At 43.5% G+C, this 16,296-nt stretch overlaps 1 long non-coding RNA gene across 1 annotated transcript; it reads right to left on the bottom strand.

The window, feature by feature from the left end:
- Nucleotides 1-4,240: 4,240 nt before the first annotated feature.
- LOC309532368 lies at nucleotides 4,241-6,722 on the bottom strand. Its single transcript, XR_014219820.1, has 2 exons — nucleotides 5,798-6,722; nucleotides 4,241-5,005 (listed from the first exon to the last, which is right to left on the bottom strand). It is a non-coding gene; the product is annotated as an uncharacterized lncRNA (long non-coding RNA).
- Nucleotides 6,723-16,296: the final 9,574 nt, after the last annotated feature.

The raw sequence follows: 16,296 nt of genomic DNA, 5'->3' as shown, positions 1-16,296 counted from the left end.
CGAGCCTCCATCCATAGTTCTTCAGGCACTCTGTCCAGCAAATCTAAATCCTTAAACCTGTTCCTCACTTCCACTGTGTATTCATAAGGGATTTGGTTTAGATTGTATCTTACCTGTCCAGTGGTTTTTCCTACTTTCTTCAGTTTAAGCTTGAATTTTGCTATAAGGAGCTGATGATCTGAGCCACAGTCAGCTCCAGGTCTTGTTTTTGCTGACTGTATAGAGCTTCTCCATCTTTGGCTGCAGAGAATATAATCAATCTGATTTCGATGTTGCCCATCTGGGGATGTCCATGTGTAGAGTCGTCTCTTGTGTTGTTGGAAAAGCGTGTTTGTGATGACCAGCTTGTTCTCTTGACAGAACTCTATTAGCCTTTGCCCTGCTTCGTTTTGATCTCCAAGGCCAAACTTGCCAGTTGTTCCTTTTATCTCTTGATTCCCTACTTTAGCATTCCAATCCCCTATAATGAGCAGAACATCCTTCTTTGGTGTCACTTCGATAAGGTTTTGTAAGTCTTCATAGAACTGGTCAATTTCAGTTTCTTCAGCACCAGTAGTTGGTGCATAAACTTGGATTACTGTGATGTTAAAAGGTCTGCCTTGGATTCGTATCGAGATCATTCTATCATTTTTGAGACTGCATCCCAGTACAGCTTTCGCCACTCTTTTGTTGACTATGAGGGCCACTCCATTTCTCTTACGGGTTTCTTGCCCACAGTAGTAGATATGGTAGTCATCCGAACTGAATTCGCCCATTCCCGTCCATTTTAGCTCACTGATGCCCAGGATGTCAATATTTATTCTTGCCATCTCATTTTTGACCACATCCAACTTACCCAGGTTCATGGTTCTTACATTCCAGGTTCCTATGCAATATTTTTCTTTACAGCATTGGACTTTCCTTTCGCTTCCATGCATATCCACAACTGAGCGTCCTTTCGGCTTTGGCCCAGCCGCTTCATCAGCTCTGGATCTACTTGTACTTGTCCTCCGCTCTTCCCCAGTAGCATGTTGGACACCTTCCGACCTGAGGGGCTCATCTTCCAGTGTCATAACTTTTATATGCCTGTTGTCTTTGTCCATGGAGTTTTCTTGGCAGGGATACTGGAGTGGCTTGCCGATTCCTACTCCAGGTGGATCACGTTTGGTCAAAACTCTCCACTATGACCTGTTCATCTTGGGTGCCCTGCTCGGCGTAGTTCATAGCTTCTCTGAGTTCTTCAAGCCCCTTCGCCACGGCAAGGCAGTGATCCATGAAGGGGGCTCAGAAACATACCGGGAGCCAAAGCAGGCCTTGTAATTTTCTTGGTGCGTTCATGGATCATGCCACTGCTGCTCACTTTACAATAATTGGGGCAGTATTTCAGCATACCATTATTTCCTGCCGTTTTCATAACTGAATGGTGGGAGAACAGAAGCACGCATGTGCATAAAAGGTGGCAACATGTTCAATGACATCTGCTGTTGTGTCACATTATGCCCATTGATAGGAAAGAACTTTACCATGGTGTTACAGAAAATCCATTTTTAAAAGCCACCATAATGCAATTTAAAAAGAATGTTACAAACATGGACAGATGTATCAGCATTATAACCAGAAGCCAGGACTGAAGAATATTCAAGAATACAGGAACATATCACAGCTCAAAAAAATGTTACTTAAGCAAGGCTTAACTGCAACAGAAAGTCCTCTTGTCCAGAAGGATCCAATGACCAGTCTGGGTAGAAGTTAGTCCAATGCCTGAAGATATGTCACTGGGAAGCTTCCACTCAAACTTCAATGGATCACACAGATCAAGTAGCTTCTGACAGTTTGGTAGCTTCAGGGTAGGGAATGGTGCGCCTTGGTGTTGCCACCTCAAACAATGAAATTGTTTGGACTCCTGGAGCTCCTCCGAAGCGTATTATGATGGGATGGGCCATAATTCAATAGCAGTAGAGTTAAGTTGCCCCTTCAGATTACCCATTAAATGCTTTCGAGCTTTGAAAGCTTCCTCCCATTAAAACAAACATTCCTGGGCTATTGGGACCAGCAACCTGACTCTGAAAAAAGAAACTCTTTGAGATCAGTGATGGGGCAGACAAGACAACTTTCCTGAGAGAAGTTTGCCTGAGTTTCATACTTTATAAGCCACTCAGAAGCCTAATTTGTCATTTAGCATCAAATACATTATTTTACAGCAGCAACGAATTCTGTCAGTACACGGAGTGAATTTTTTTTTACAAGAGGGACAAACATTTTCCCTTGCAACATACAGCTGCAAGAAAATGCTGGATACGTCAGGCCAGAATGGGTTTTTTAGGCCGAGGCACTGTTTGATTTCAATGTACCTGAGGAAACTTCTAAAAAAAATACAGGCATTTTGGGGCCTGTGTGGAAAGGATCCTATCTGGTTTGAGCTGGAACCTTGAACAATGCTAAAGAATGGCACCAAAATGGCAGTCACTGCAAAGAAGAAGAAGGAGAAGGAGGAGGAGGAGGAAGAGGAGATGAAGAAGAAGAAGAAGAAGAAGAAGAAGAAGAAGAAGAAGAAGAAGAAGGGAACAGACCAAAAAGTAGGGATGGGTGAATGGGTCGATTTTGGTTTCCCATTTTCCCCGTCTTAAGTTCAGTTATTTCCACCTCAGTTTCTGTATTGTTGTTATTATTATTATTATTACACTCAATTCATCAGCAACTTAGGGGGAATTTCTCCAAATATACACATTTTTGTATTCAATTTTACTTAATATACACAATTCTGCAAAGCAATTCATGCTTCATCCTAGTGCATTTTTGTACGCATTACCACTGAGGAACTGCATTCCAAAATGGAGAGAAATGTGAATTTCAAAGAATGGTTGTGTTTCAGCTTGCTTATTGTTTTGATAAGTGCAAATTAGGTAGGTTAGGCCCCCCCCCAGCAAACTGAATCCTACCAGAAAGATTGTGTTTGCAAGAGATCTAGCTCACTATTCAATAAAGAGCAACCTTATGCATCTAGGAGTCTGTAAAAAGTGCTTAAAGTTCTTTGGCATTGGTTTTGAGCATTGTATAAAAACCTGACACAGTCTACTCCAATTTATTTTCCCTCACCAAGGGAACTGGAAATCCCTGTGCTTGATTCCCCTGATAGTCATAGCCATCCCAGGCTTCTTGGAGCCCCGTTTGCATACAACCAGGCAAAACAAATTTGATTTCCATCCCCCTTAAGTGAGTCCAAATGGGAGAAATGAACAAGACAAACAAGGTCATTTCCCTTACACACTCCCATTATTTAGATTTCATTTTGCTCATGCCACAGCTGATCAATGCCTCGTGGTTTTTGTTTGCCGTTAGACCAAGTAGTCTATATTTCTGTAGTCTATATATAGAATATCGAGGAGAGAGGCATAGGAGGAAGTTGAACAAGAGGCTGCTTCCTTCCAAAGAAGATTAACACCATTGGCTTCTGTGCTGCTGGCTGAACCTCCAGTTCTGCTGCTGGATATTGATATATATTCTTGCTGGCACTAATATTGCTGTTAAGCAATTATTCTCTGGCCTCTTTTTGTCCTCCTTCAGGACTGCTTTAGCAAATGGGAGAGAAACAACCACGTCACTTCTGGGTAGGGATGGAAATCTGTTAATTTCTCCGTTTCTTCTTTTTTCCAGTCTCAAATTCAGTTGGAGAACTGCACTGCAAAATTCAGTAAATATTTCAAAGGATGATTGTTTCTCAGTTTGCATATTGGTTTGAGAAGTGTAAATTAGGTAGCTTCTCATTAAAATTGTAAACAAAACTGAATTTCCTACCCATTTCTACTTTTGACTGGAACCAGCATTCAGTCCAATGATTGACATAATTTTTTTTTTAAAAGCAATGGATCAAAATGTTGCAGTAGCGAGCTTTTGAGTTCTCCAGAATTGTTCATCAGGCAAGAATGTTACATAAGGCAGGAGTTGAGAAGGATGAGGAAGAATTAAGAAGTACCAAATCATGTGTAATTGAGGACAGAATCACAGAGGTGGGCTCTGTTAGAGTATCCCAATTACTGGAAATGCAACAGCAGTTGTCATTCAGTTTGCAACTGAAGGGTTAATTCTGTTCTCAGTATTAAGTCTACTGAGTTGGGTTGGGGGCCCATAGTTTAGCAATAGGCAGAGGTAGGACATGCTCTGATTGGCTGTGCAGTTCTGAGGGAGCTTTTCCTCTATATGTTTGGTTGTATGTTTCTCTGCTATGTAGAAGGCCTGAAGTAAGAAAGACAAAACGTCTCCGTTCCTTTGTCCTCACTGTGTTTTTGTTCAGTTTTGCTCAGTAAAGTGTTAGCAGGATTTCTATTCTCTTGGGACTCTGTCTGCATTATTTAACAGACTTTGCTAGCACCAGTGACTAAGGGAGGTTCTGCTGAATCTAGGTAGGAAGCTTAGGTTCTGTGCTGAGCTTTGAGTCTGGATGTGCCACAAACTTAATTGGATGTGTGGATCCCTCAGTGAATATTCAATTTACTGCTAACGGCAGTGTTCCATTCTGCTCCACTGCATATTCTGGTTCTGTGGGCAGGCTTCCATGTAATATAATATCACAGGGGGCTGCTTACATAAAGCATCATGGTTGTTCTATTAGAAACAGATGGCATCTTCATGGGCTCTCACACTCAGTTTGCTCTGATATCATGATAACCTGGCAAGGGGTTCATGTCACCATTCAACAACTCATTACCCTTTGTTTGACAATCGTCTGAGAAGAAAACCCAGAGAGGTTTGCATGTATGAGTTCCTGGTTGGTGATCTGCCAGTTGCCTAGAAGCTTTCCTCTTCCAGCTTCCATGTGCCTGTATGACTTTCATGATAAGGCAGGTTCACTGCAATTTATATGCCACCAGAATGACATAATTAGAAGCATAGAAGAAGCAGTTTATACCAAGTCTCCGATCCATTGGTCCATCTAATTCAGCAGGGTCCCCACCAATTGTCACAGGTTCTCCAGAGGTTCAGAAAGGAGCATTCTCAGCCTTAAGTGGATATGCTTGGGACTGAGCTTCTATGGACAAACTATGTGCTATGCCACTAAGCCAAGGCCCATAGTGATGTTGGGGGGGGGGGGTGTTTTGTACTAGAGCAAAGCTTACAAAACATCTGATAGCCAATACATATTTTTGAAAAATAATAAAAATTCTCAATTAAAGTTGGATCATGCTTCAGCGTTGCGCGTGAATGAGTAGTTGGTGACTCTATTAATCCAGTTCAGTCCCAGTTTAATCCAATCAATTGTTAAATGAATGTACCGATTAAATGAATGTGATTTTCTGTTTTAAACTTTAAAATACTCATTTAAATATCCTTAAAATATCAATGACTGCCCTTCTTCTCTTTCCATGGTTCATTTTGCATATGTTAAATCCCTGCATATTGTCCATAAACTAAACCACTCCATTATTACATCCATCAAAACTTATTTACACTGTTGAATTTATCTTAATGCTGCAACATTTTCAAGTGAACACAATTTCCTCCCATATATTCAATAAACATTTTCCAATCTTCTCTAAACGTATGTTCTTCTTGTTCTCTTACACTATATGTTACGTCTGCAAGCTGCACATATTCCATCAACTTAAGTTGCCATTATTCTTTGGTTTGGACCTTGCTCATTTTCCATTTTTAGGCTAACAAAACACAGGCTGCACCCGGGAATTTCTGTCTGAATTATTCCTAACAAAATGGACTCTGGGCTTTTCTTTTGAAAAATACTTTTAAGCATGTTTTTCAATTCATTATGGATTATTTCCCAATACTCTTTTACCCTTTTACAGGTCCACCACACGAAAAGTACCTTTTTTCATGTAAAAAGCTAATGTATCAGGAAGAAGAGTTGTGCCCACACAAAGAAGACAACTTGAGCCATGACTTTCTTTTATCATACAAAGGAGCTCTGGTGTGAATCTAGCTGCACTGATGGAAGCACTTGGTGGCCTCCTCTTCTGATGTGAACAGGGCAAGTCTACCCTGCCATAGCTATAGGCAGTAACTGACTTGCCTCCATCCTTGCTGGCCACAAGCTTGCATGAGGTCATGGCTTACATCATAAAAGCGGTTGATTGTGAGCTATTTTCACTTGATCCCACTGTGTGTACTGTAAGCTTGAGTTCAGAATGGAGATGTGGAGGCTCCAGCTGCTTGATGGGAGTTGGGAGATGGGCCTGGTCCCACCTGGGGTTGCCAACGGTTATTTAAAAGAACAATGGGCTAATGGCCAAGGAGGATCCTTCACTGTTGGTGGTCTTAAGGAACATAAGGCTGCCAAGTAGGTGAAGCTAAGCAGGAGTGTGACCTCGCTGGTTTTCCATTTGGGGGCTAACAAAACATGGGCCGCAGTAGTGGTATACATAAATAACCTTTTTTGACACCTGGGAATTTCAGTCACATTGGCTCCATCCTTGAGCCCTGCCCACAACCCCAGTTCATGTAGCTGTATGTGTGCATCACACAATCCACACCGGATTGAGAACCTCATAAAAGTTAATCAAATGCACTCTGGATAGCTGAACAGAATTGTGGGAGATTGTTCCCCTGAAAAAGTGGCAAAACTCTTCCTCCTCTTCCCCTCCTGTTCTTCTTGCTGTTGCCTGTCCAACAATATTCTGACTTGATTCTCTGAAGGGAAGGGGAAATGATTTGGTTAAGTGACGGGTCTGCTCCGGGGAAATGCAAATTGACAAGAGATGCAGCCGGATTTGCTCCTAAGGCTGTGTTTTCACTTAGACAACCATCAGAAACCTTCCTGGTCTCCTGAAGAAACAAATTGCTTTGATCTTAAATGCGCCAAATACCATTAGGGTTCTCCGCACTTGCTTAGGAGTTAATCTCACCAGATAAAGGAGAGCCAGCTCCTTTAGGCAAAGTACAGCTCCAGACTCCATTTTAAGCCCTACAAAATTAATATATTGCTGGTAGCTTTGTATTTTCATTTACGTTGCCTGCACAGTGGCTTTCCGAAATTGGATATTAATGATTTACACTGTAATTTATGTATGTCCATAAAGCAGAGCTGGAGTAACATTTGAGGAATCAAAATCTTACTCTTGGGCATTTCCAGGGCAATGTATCCAACCATTAACCCTTTCTGAAATTGCTCAAGGGTGTCATTTCCAATTCACATTTATGAATAAAGCAAATGCTCATTAGCTTGTCCTTCATTCTGTTCCAGATTTCTTAAGGGGGGGGGGGGAAACATGCCACGCAGCAGGTTTTCTCCTTGAAAGTTCAATATCCACCAGAGCTATTTACAGTATAGTGGTTTTTAAAATTACCCAGCACTCATTGGGCAATCCTCTACATTTCACTCAACCTGGGACCGCTGCTGAAAACAACATCCGTGTGACATGTCCCATCCCAAACCCATGGAACATAGGATCTGCTAAACTCCGTTATAATATTGTCATGTTGCGCATTCTCTGCTCCCAAATCATATCACTGGTGGAGGCTGGAAGAGGCAGGGAATTGTGCAATTCAACCAAAAAAGCAAATGGGCTAAAAATGAGCCTATGAATTTGGACATGTATATTGCTAAAGGCTTTCTGGGAAATGATATATAATGAACAAAAGAAGATGTTTAAAAATACATTTGTTAAAAAACCAGAGGCCTTTTTGTTAGGTATAACAGGTGAAGAGTTACCAAGAGAAGATAAAATACTTTTTTATGCATGCAGCAACAGCAGCGAGAATGGTACTAGCCCAGAGATGTCCGAAAGGAGAAGTACCAGAAAAAGAAGAATGGCAGGTGACTTCCTCTTAGCTGCGTTTTAGTGGAGATCCTCTCATCCTTTTGAACAGCAGAACTTCCAGTAATCTCTTTTTTTGACTGTGCTTCAATCCGCCCACTTATTTGTAAACAGAAATGTGTCCATCAGTTAATTCTGATGGGGCCTGGCTGACCTCCTGAAATGCTTTTCTAACCAATAAACCTCAGTGGTGAGGGCTTAGAACAGCTCTGCATTTTTGTCTGCTGGAATTTGTCTCTCTCAATCCAAGCTCTAACCAGAGTTGTTTTCAGGCTTTTGGTTTTTCACTTCCCATTTTATGCCAAGACAAAGAATGGAAGCTAGAGAAGAAGAAAATAAAACTGCCTATTTCTTCATCCAGTGTGATTAATCACTTCACTGCTGCTGAACTTTTGGAGACATTCCTGGAAGCAAATGCACAATCCTGTACAGTGTGCTCTTTTGACCTTATCTTAAGAGGGCTGCCCTTTAAGAATGATAGAGACCAAATGGAATGAGTTCAGAGGAGGGTAAGATGGTCAGCAGTATGGAAAATAAGTCCTACATGAAGGAAGGCTGAAGGAGCTATAGAATCATAGAATTGTAAAGTTGGAAGGGACTCCGAGGGTCATCTAGTTCAAACCCCTGGGTAGATGGGTAGGATTATGATAGCACTCTTCAAATAGCTAGAGGTCTGTCATGGAAAAGAGGGCAAAGGCATGTTTTTCTGTGGTCCCAGTAAGGTAAAAGGTAAAGGAACCTTGGACAGTTAAGTCTAGTCAAAGGCGACTATGGAGTTGCCGCGCTCATCTCACTTTCAGGCTGAGGGAGCTGGCATTTGTCTGCAGACAGCTTTCCGGGTCATGTGGCCAGCATGACTAAACCTTTTCTGGTGCAACAGAATACTGTGGTGGAAGCCAGAGCAACAGAAATGCCATTTACCTTCCCGCCTCTATGGTACTTATTTATCTACTTGCACTGGTGTGCTTTTGAACTGCTAGGTTGGCAGGAGCTGGGAAAGAGCAATGGGAGCTCACCCCATCACAGGGATTTGAACCACTGACCTTCTAATCAGCAAGCCCAAGAGACTCAGTAGTTTAGACCACAGCTCCACCCGCTTGCCCCTTTAGTCATGTCATATCATGAAGCTGCAGTGACACCAGAAGAGCTCTCTCTCAGAAGGTGCACCAGCCGGGGGGGGGGGAGAGAAATGTAGATGAAGATTTGTGTATGGAAGTCATGAAGGAAGAGGAAGAGGCACAAGGTATGATGGATATTGGAATGCTAAGTCTAGAAATATGAGTTCCAAGGAAAGACAGGGCCTTTCTTAGAACTAAGGGGGAACAGTTGGAGAAATTATTGAAATTACATAAATTATAGAATGGAAATTGAAATGTGAGTGAGAATGGTCGAGCAAGTGAAGGCTGGGATGTTGCATTTGCAAGAGAACCACAAGGCAAGGACAAAGTAGAAGCAAGTAGGATAAATGGAGGACGGAGCCTTCAAAGGCTGAAGGAAGAAGGCCATTTTAATATCAGAAGGTTGTTGTTATGCCACACGACTTAGACAGACAAAATAGCTGTTGTTTAGAAATGCTATTGCTGGGTCTTTTCCTTGCCATTGTCGGAACTCCGCTCGGCCAAGCCAATAGGGCCTCATCTTCCTCTGAGCCGAGCCTTTGAAATTGCCTCCGATGTGTTTAATGACCTGAGCCTTTGATAAGGCCTCAAGCACATGCTATCCAGCAGGGTTCCCAGCACAGAGAAGAGACGAGAGGTTTGGCTACATTGTAAAGAGTTTTATTTCTAAACTACGCAGAACAGAAAAGACATCCTCTCTCTGTGAAAGCAGAGAGCAACTGAACAAAGGAACAAAGGAAACAGGAAACCATTAACTTCACATCCCATCTCCCTTTCCTGTGAGACTGCAAGGTCTCTGGAATGTAAACAGAGTTCTGTGACTCCACGCAGCTGCTCAGTGAGAAACAAAAACGAACAGCCATGGCACTTTGATCTCTGCCTAATCTCTGGGTTAAGTGCAATGAATTTATGCAGTGCAACCCATTGCCTACTTGGGTGAGGGGCTTTCCCTCCCTGGAGATTTTCAAGCTGGTTAGCCATTAGTTGGGGGTGCCACATATTCTCTGCATCTAACCAAAGGGTTGAGCTGCAAGGTTGAATCCATATTTATGATTCTATGACCCCCAACCCAATGGTAATTTCCAACTATGCAGATGGGTACAGAAATATCCTACACCAACACACAAGCGAAATGCTAACATGCTGCAAGCCAGGAATGAATTTTAAAACGTAACTCTCCTGAGAGCCATAAGCATCCACCCACAAAGGAGGTGACATCGCTGGAAGATTTACTACCCTGGCTTTGTCTCATTCTCTTACTTCCATGCGCCAGGTGTAACCAGATCATTTAGATAAAGCAGAATTCTTTACTCTTTGGAGGGACAGACCTCCCAGGGCTTGACCCTCCCCATCAGGGACTGGGCAGAGGAGGAGGAGTGGTGGAGACCGCCTCCCCATCCTGACTCTTCCAGGGAGGAGAAAGAGGAAAACAGTATAGATTGACAACAGGGGTTTGCAGGAAGTCACAGCTCAGAGGCAGATGAGGGGAAAAGTTGGGAAGTCATGGGAAAGGAGGAGCAGACAGAGCCGGAGCAGCAGCTGACTGACACATTGTCACTAGAAAGCATTCCAGACCCACCATCTCCCAGAACCCAGCAAGCCTTGAAAGTAGGAGAGCAAAGAGCTCAAAGACAGAGGACACTTAGTGGTACCTGTAGAGGAGGTGAGGACGATGGTACATGTGGAAGTGGGAGAGATGGGGGGAGGAGGAGATTCACTCAAGACAACGCCATTATCCAAGAGGCTGGGTTCTATAGCCTCTCTCTGTAAAGTTCGTAATGAAAAAAAGGACTGTAAGAAACTTTTTCTTGTCTTTATACTTTCCTGGGCACCCAGCCAGGAGCTGCTGACAACACCCTGACAGTACCACTTGTCAAACTGAAGCAGGCCATTGAGCCAAGGTATTGTGAAGAGGCAAGAATAGTTAATTATTGATTTATTATTATTGGAAGTCCATCTTCCCTTCCCTGGCAGTAAAAATATGACTAAGTCCACCAGGCCATTTTGACCAAGTCACACCCACCTGCATAAAGGCATGGCTGTACCAACTGAGAGTTTGGCAGTCCCAGCAAAAATCCTGTACACAGTGCTTTGCGAACCCTGCTGGGACTGCCAAACTCACCATTGGTTATTCTTGCCTCTACACAATACCGTGGATCAATGCTCTGCCTCAGGGAGTCTTCTGAGCTCAGGGCCAGCTGAGTCGTACAAGGGGGTTTACACAGAGCCTTACAAGCTTCAGTGACCGGCTGATCACTGGGGCTTGCATAGCTACTCCACTGAACAGAACTTAATTGGCTACATGGCCACCTATTATCCTAAGTTTATCCTGTATTACAATATATAATCTTATGCTTTGCTTTGGAGAGAATAAAAGCAGACAGCTAAAGTTTCATGCACAATACCAAAGGCACAGTACCACTGAGCCTAGGGCTTGCCAATTGGAAGGTCGGTGGTTCGAATCCCCACGACAGGGTGAGCTCCCGTTGCTCGGTCCCAGCTCCTGCCAACCTAGCAGTTCAAAATCACGTCAAAGTGCAAGTAGATAAATAGGTACCGCTCCAGCGGGAAGGTAAACGGCGTTTCCGTGCGGTGCTCTGGTTCGCCAGAAGCGGCTTAGTCATGCTGGCCACATGACCCGGAAAAACTGTCTGCGGACAAACTCCGGCTCCCTCGGCCAGTAAAGCGAGATGAGCGCTGCAACCCCAGAGTTGTTCGCGACTGGACTTAACTGTCAGGGGTCCTTTACCAAAGGTGCACAGGGTGCACACAGTTTCACACGACTAGGCCAAGAGAGCTCAGAAGACTCCAGGGTCCTCTATGACCTCTCAAGATCTTGTACAGATCCATCACTGTAATGGGCCAACCCACCACGGCATTTAAACTGCATCCATCGCCACTCTTTTTATCATTCAAGAGGAGTTTGTATTTTTTGCTGCATCTGTAATTACAAAGCGGAACAGATGGCCGAGGTTTAGTTTAAAGCTGCATGTCCATTCTGATAACGTATGCTGTCCAGTGATTGTTCACAAACGTGGGCCATTTTGTCTCACTTGGGGGAAGGGGAAAAAAGAAAAACGAGTACAAAAATCCTCCTTGTCGGAAGCATCTTTGCCGCATCAGAGATTTACTGCAAGCGGTTTTGCTGCTGCTTGGTATTTTTCAAAGCAATGTCTGATTCCATTTGAGATACTTTAAAATCAATATCAATGATAATTAAATGCCCCAGTTTAAGAATGGGAAATTGATTTTTTTTTCCTCCCAAAGAAGGAGATTTCAATAAGGTCAGAAAAAAGCAGTGTTTGTTTATGGTTTACAAATGTATCCATCATGATAGCCTACCTGCTAGGAAATCTATTTTTTCATAAGAAAAATGGCATCCAGGAATGTTTATGTGATTGGACCTCACTAAAACTCTGATCTGGAGTGGCAGTTTCCAAGAGAACCACCACTGAAAATGTCGTTTGAGAAGTTGTGGCTGGACAGGGCAATTCTCACCCAGAATGAAATCTCCTATAGCCCAATGTATGGTCTGGAGGCACATGCTAAGCAGGTCTCAATCTGGTCAGTGCCTGGATAGGTGGACACCTGGAAACCGTGTGTTCCATGATGAGGGAAAGATGGGATATAAATGCAAATTAAATTAAAACATGTACTCAGACAGAGAGATGGCTGCTTCAAATTAGGTATATGTAACACCTAGGGAACTGGTCTTCTCAGATTATCTGAGGGCTTCATGAGAAATTTTGGTTAAACTAGTTCAAGCAGTATGATCTAGATCAGTGTTCTTCAACCTTGGGACTTTGGATATTGTTGGACTTCAATTTCCACCATCCCCAGCCAACTTAACCAAGGGTGAGAGAGGATGGTAATCGTAGCCCAACAACATTTGGGGATCCAAAGCTGAAGAACACTGATCTAGAGATCTTCAAAGAGAGGCAGGACAATCATGTGTTGAGGATGCTCAGACTCCAGACTTCTTAAAGCAAGCAGGATTCTGGAATAGATGACTTACGTGACCCCTTCCAATTCCATGATGATCTCCAGAACAATCAGCACTCAGAAAGGGGTTGTGATGACATGGGGATAACTGATGCAATAGCATGGAAAACCCCTTAACCCATTTCCCCTTGTGTAACAGAACTTTCTTCCCGCTCCACATGCTCTTTCCCTCAACCTTCTGGAGCAGATTAGAGAGGGGAGTGGGTTACCTGCAGGGAGAGGATGGGGGAAGTTTTGCTGCACAAGTTGAAATCCTTGCACAGACAGGAAAAGGGAGTTTGTTTCAATCCATAAGCAAAGTCAGATGCATCAGATTGGGTAATTCTGCAGCCAAAAACAGACCAAATGACTTTGTTCCCCCATCCCTAGCCAAGGTATGCCAAAGTAGGGCAGCTCCACACCATCGCAATTTGGTTCTTCCTCAAAGATGTCCTCAGACCACAGCTCCTACAGATATGGATGCACTAACTGAACCCTGTGCACTAGCAAATTGACTCCTTCTAGAATATTCTGTGAGTATGCCACCTTCTTCAGCCAACAACAAAATGCTAATAAGGCACTTCACCTGGTGCCAAGCGGAGACAGAAACGTCTGGCCTTATTGGCTCTAATTGGCAATCTTTTGAGCAGCCCTAGTAAGGCGCCAAGGACTGACAGAGCATCATGGGGGCTCTTTTATGGCTGCTGTCCATCCATCTGCAACACAAAATTGTCACTTAAATTGAGACCTTTAATCTCCAAGAGCTGTCATGTCAGATGGGGACCATGTGCCAAGTCTGAGCTGCTTTTTCCAAGGCCTGGAGCTTTTAAAAGTCAACCGTCTTCGGCCAAAGCAAAACTCATTAGCAATTTTAATCCAGGAAAGGACACAGCAAGGAAGTATTTCATCGCACGCAAGAAGGAGCAGAAATTAAAGCACTGAAATGGCTTTTTCCTTTCTTCCAATATTTGCGACCTGACCTGACTGGGAAACTAAAAAGGAGCAGGACATTGGAAGAACCGTTGGTCACTGTTGCAAGTCTTTGGTTTCACCTCTGATTCTCCATTCTCACAGATCGGCCAACTCTACCGCCAACTCTTCCACTTGAGAGGAAGGCCCCAGCATTAGCACTGCTGCTCCTTACCAGTTCTGGGCCTCCAGGTCATGTGTGTCCATTCTTCTCTCTTTTTCGACAAAGTAACAAGCATACATACATAAGAATAAAAATGTCCACCCCACCACCGAGACCATTCCATTGTAACTATCCAACCTCCCAAAATTTCAACACCTCTTGCGATGCTTTGACCCCCTTCTGTTTTAACAGTACAAATTCTACAAACATGCTCCATATCTCCTCAAAATCATTTCTCCTGCATATTCCCCGTCTTGCCTTAATGGCATTTGTTAATTTATCATTAATAGCTGTATCCCACACCCCTTTATACCATTCTTCCACTTTACGTTCTGCTTGCCCCTTCCACTTCCTAGCTATCATAATTCGTGCAGCTGTCAATAAATTTGTGAGCGAGTCCTTCATAGCCTGCAAACCTTCCACCCCATCGTAAATTGATAATAACGCTACCTCTGGACTTTGGGTCAGCTTTAACCCAGTGATTTCTGTTATCTCCTTAAACACCCTTTGCCAAAAACAATTGTACATATTTACACCACATGTGAACATAATTCCCTGTTTCCTAGCATCCCCGCCAACATAACACTGAATATTCCTGGTTTATTTGATTTAATCTAACTGGTGTTAAATACCATCTTCAAACTAATTTACAATAATTTCCTTTTATTCCTATAGATAACATTTACAACATACGTTTCTCTTGCGTTCATTCTTGCCTGTGTCTAACAGCACTGTGATAGGGATGATATGATCTACCTCAAGGAAGATAGTCTCGGGCAGTGCTGAGGAACCTTTGGCCTGCAGCCTGAATGTAGCCCACTCCATCCCTCTATCCAGCCCTCTAGACTCTGCCCAAGCCACACCCCTCATTGACCCTGCCCTAGGCCCCCCTCTAGTGATTTCACCTGGCAGCCAACATGTTCTTGAACTGCAATGATAACTCTTGCTCACTTGGACAGAGGAGAGCGATATGTGACTGATTGTGTCCAATTTTGATACATCCACTACTGGTTGGGAGCCCACAGAAGATTTTCCATAAGGGTTATTTGGCCCTCAGGCTGAAAATAATTACCTACCACCGATTTAGGGGGTAGCTGAAGGACAGTCGCATTCCCTGAAGAAACAGCAATCTGAGCTCCCGAGTTTCCCTTTGGCTCATGGCCTTCCTTGCCCTTAAGATGTATGTAAGGCACCAGGTGCGGTTAGAGGGCATGGCTTCCCCCAAATGAGCTTGCAGGCTACATGATGTGCCTGGTGGGCTGAGTTTGGCCCACAGTCCAGAGGTTCCACGCTGCTAGTGCATGCCATGTACATGACAAACACGATAGTTGGTGGGATGACAGCCATCACATAGCTGTAGACAAAACCATGCGTAGCTGCCAGGCAGAAGGATGCTTCAGATCCCAGACCCAAACTGTCAGGCTTTATGGCTTACCGTATTTTTTGCACCATAACACTCACTTTTTTCCTCCTAAAATGTAAGGGGAAATGTCTGTGCGTGTTATGGAGGGAATGCCTACGGGTGGCATGCCTACGGATTTTCCTCCTCTAAAAACTATGTGCGTGTTATGGTCGGGTGCGTGTTATAGAGCGAAAAATACAGTACCTAAAAAAGAATTGCATACAGCCCTGTGGAATTGAGTTCAAGACAGGTTAGCTAACTTGTTATTGAACTCCCGATGAGTTAATTGATCCTGAAGGAACGTCTCCACCCCCATCGTTCAGCCCGGACACTGAGGTCCATCTTCAAGGGCCTTCTGGCGGTTCCCTCGCTGTGAGAAGTGAGGTTACAGGGAACCAGGCAGAGGGCCTTCTTGGTAGTGGTGCCCGCCCTGTGGAATGCCCTCCCTGTTCAGGGAAGTTTTTAATGTTTGATGTTTTATTGATAATAATAATAATAATAATAATAATAATAATAATAATAATATTCTGTTGGGAGCTGCCCAGATGGCTGGGGAAACTCAGCCAAATGGGTGGGATATAAATAATAATAATAATTATTATTATTATTATTATTATCATCATCATCATCATCATCATCATCATCATCCAGCTCTCCAGTTTTGTTCCGATGTGTCTTAAACCCTTTTGCCCTTAACCGACGTGGTTTTCTCAGAGAGAGCAGCAAAGCTGAAACAGATTGCTTCTTTCTGTGATGTGAAATTGTGCCCATAGAAGTGCCTTTGGGGAAGCCAGTGGGATGGCTAACATGTTGCCCAAAAACATACTTACAAACTCCTAATTGTTTTGGCTGCATGGGAAACGATGAGTCAGCCCTGCCCCCTGTTAGTAGATTAGCTACGGCATAGGAGAACAAAGC

Source organism: Podarcis vaucheri, assembly GCF_965113315.1.
Source record: "Podarcis vaucheri genome assembly, chromosome: 5".
NCBI classification, from domain to species: domain Eukaryota; kingdom Metazoa; phylum Chordata; class Lepidosauria; order Squamata; family Lacertidae; genus Podarcis; species Podarcis vaucheri.
This window is presented reverse-complemented; position numbering and strand designations above follow the sequence as displayed.